A 3,746-nucleotide genomic window follows, 5' to 3' on the forward strand; every position below is an offset into this window, starting at 1 on the left:
CCCAGCCAACAGGTAACACAAGCAAGAAATAAACCTTCCTGGCTGTAAGCTACTGATGGCCCCAGCCTTGCCAGCCCAAGCCTGACCAATGTGTGCCTCGGCAGGAGACGATGTAGGGCTGACTCTTTCATGGAAAGTGGAGCCCTGCAAACATCCTGGCATCTTGCAAGGGTCCCAGTTCCAATTCTCCATCTCATTTGAATCTAAGACCTTGTCTATCCTAGTGGAAATTAAATAATAACAGGAAACCTGCACTTTCCTCTATTACTGAGATCTCACTGACACGTAACGGTATATTCATCTTGGTATACAACACGGTGTTCGACATGTGTAGTAGAATTGTATGTTTGCTGCAGCAAAGCATAGCCCGTCCTTAGCAGCCCCCCGAATTCCAGTTCCTGGTTCGGGCTAAGCTCTCCTAGATGGAATGACTTCAGCATCTGCCTACGATACTCAGTTCCTCTATTTTTTGATCCTAATAAATTTCCCATTTTATTGAAAGATTATTTATGGGCTCAAGATGCTTTAAAACAACAACAACAACAAAACCTAGTATGGCTTTTCAGTACAGAGTCCCTGATACCGATAGAAAGACGTGTCTGCAAACTGATTTTTAAAAGTGAACTTGACTGCTGCAGGTATAATAAATACATCAGGGGAGAAAAAGTTTAGAAAAATGTCCCTGAAGAAAGGAGATGCTTCATGGGAACATGAAGAAACAAATAAATGAACAGAAGTTCCCATATCCACCTGCATACTGGTACATGTCCCCCTCTGATAAGGGAATGTCTAGAATTTAATGTGCATTTCCATGGGTTTTCACTGTTTGTCTTACGTAAAATCAAGGGCCACCCTGAAAAATATAGGGGGTTGGACTTCTGAGTAAGGCACAGAATCATGGCGCAGGATTTGCATCGCGGGGCATGAAGGCAGGTGTGCGAACGTGGCTCTGGGTTCTGCGGAAGACCATGGGATTCTCCTCCCAGCAGGAGCTCCATCTGCCCTCGCTGCTTGTGGACCTCCGAACCGGGGTCTTCCCAGCCACCAGCTGGCACACTGGTGCCCCCATTCACCCCTAACTCCTCGCTCCCCAGCATCCTGGCCCTGCCACTGGGGGCGGCTCCAGCCATGTTTGCTGCTCTCTAGCAACAATACCGTGTTTCTCCATAAATGTGTGCCTTTGTCCATCTATCTGAATATCATTTATCCTTGTGTTACCCAGGGAAAATTCTCACTCATTGTTCATGCCCTGGCTACCATGCTTCCTCATTTCTAGGGTCTTCTGGGCTTCTCCATTAGGGCAGGTCACTCCTGCTAGAATCACAGAAAGCCTGACTGTTGGCGCTCTCAAATCACTCAGCACACTGCATAGTAACTTTGTCTGTCGAGGGCTTGAGTTCCCAGGCTGAAAACCCGAGTCTCCTCTGGGTGAATATTCAGGTCGGTTCCAGATGATTCCCCCTCTCCCCCATGGAGTTACTCTCAGCTTCTGGAAGGTTCAAGTTTCATCTCCACATCCTGCTTCCTCTGCTGAGAGGCAGCCATCGTCCCCCTGTGGCCACCACAGAAGCCTCTGGAACCATGGCCACCGTTCTCCTGTGTCCTGGGCACCCTTTCTGCTCACACCATGGGTATCCTCAGGATGACCTCAGTCTGGGATGCTGTAAGCCAGCCAGGGAAACCTGCTCTCCCCTCCCTCCCCAGACCCTGGAGGGTCATGCACTGCTCTTCCTGACTTCCTCCAGCAGCTCACACTCTGGGCTACAAGAGTCAGCCAGAATTTCCTCTGGGATTTTGAGATAATGGTGGCTGGTTCCCGTCCTCTCTGCTCCTGAGCCCCAGCCCAGCCACCCTGGGCTCTCATCGGACCATTTTCCACCACACAAGTGGTGATTTTCTTAACCTTCATACACCTAGCACACATTTGGGATCTGCCTGTGCTGGTTTGGCTGTGTGGGGAGGAACATCCTCTAGACTGGAAGTACTGGGATCCCACCATGGAGAGGTTTTGTGATGTGAATATATGTTTATCTGCCAGCATCACTGGCTGGGCTGGAAACACTGTCTTGACCATTCTGCAGTAATCCTGATTGATCCCTCACTGTCCTCACCCTGCTCTAGAATGAATATCTGTCCATGCTTGGCCAATCAGAAGATTCCAGAGGCTCCACTTCCTGCAGCATTCCGGACCACAAGACCTACATAAGGTGAGAACTGCCTTTCCTGCCATGTAATGTGAACCCTTTGAGACCACAGATAATAGAGGGGAACACAAAGCCCAGGGATGGAAAGAGAGTAGCTACAGCTGCTAGATCCAGCCATGCCTGAAGATTTATCAGTCATATGAGATAATACATTCCTTTTTTTTTTTTAAGTAAATTTTCGTTCAGTTTCTGCAACTGGAAAAAAGCTGAGCATGGCTTCAAGAGTAATTTATATAACAACTGTCAACTATTTAGGTATCTGTGCTCAAGTTGAGAGACGATATATATATGAAATAGAAGAAAGTATAAAAGATGATACAAATTAAATGGATAGACACTTGAAACTAGTTATTTTAGTCTGTCCCCCAGATTAAAATTTTCCAGTATTTAAATTTTTTATTTTTTTCTTTTTATGAGCATTTGAGGTTATCCTTATGTTTACCCTTAAGATCTCTAAGAAAATAAGGTTCAAAGACTAGCATGGTGTCACATCATGTCTCATTAGAGAAATCATCTATTTGCAAGGGATTTTCCTTCCTGCAATGTGTTTGCTCATCCCATTCATTCATTCATGCACTCACTGGAGGAAATGCTGTCCATCGTCATACTAGTCCTTCCTCTGGAAATTAAATGTGGAACATTTGCACCAAGGAAGGATTACTCTCTGCTGTTTTTTCTAAAGACACATTTCTTGCTGAATTGTAATAAATACACAGGGACACCTGGAGGTCATTCACTCACAGAAGGGCAGATTCTCAGGAGTCCTTCCACGCTTCATCGGAGCTGCTTTGCTGCGCTCCCCTAACATGCAGGTCACGGGCTGGGTGCTGGGAGAAATCACCACAAGAGAGGCAGGGTCCGGAGACGGAGTTGTCGCCCTTCTGTGTGTTGTGACAGAAAGAACACGTTGGGCAGAGGACATGATGGCCCCCGACGCCCTTACTCACCTCCTAGAAACCAAGCAAGGTGGTGTCACCGTAAGTTATGCCGCTGGGAGCCTGCGGGGGCGGCTACCGAGTTCTGATTGGCGCCGGTCACTGCAGGACCCTGGCTCATCACCTACTCGACACATGGTTTCTGGCTCATCTTCCATCTTCACAACATTTGACCTTGTTCATTCTGCACATAGTTGACATCTTCATTTCCTTCTTGGAAGTCAGTTTGAATTCCAATATCTAAAAGATGCCATTGACGCCATCTATCCAATTTTATTCACATATTTACTCCCTTATCCCCTTAAAGTCCCTCCTAAGCTTTGCATTAAAACAATTAGGGGGAAATGCAGTCTTTCATATCAGGAGAAACATGACAGCCCAGCACTGGGGAGAAGCTTCCTCCCCAACCAGGATGCCCCCGCACCCTGTGTCCCAGCCTGACAGCTGCACACCTAACCTGGGCTGAGGCCTGGGCCGGGGCCACTCTTCTCCCTCCACCACTGCTGACTGGCCCACGGGAGGGCCGTGCAGTGGCCTGCATACCAGGGAGGGGGGGCGCTGTGAGGGACCCTGCGCACCAGCACAGTGTCCCAGACCAGAGACAGAG

This window comes from Lutra lutra, chromosome 12 (assembly GCF_902655055.1).
Source record: "Lutra lutra chromosome 12, mLutLut1.2, whole genome shotgun sequence".
Taxonomy (NCBI): Eukaryota; Metazoa; Chordata; class Mammalia; order Carnivora; family Mustelidae; genus Lutra; species Lutra lutra.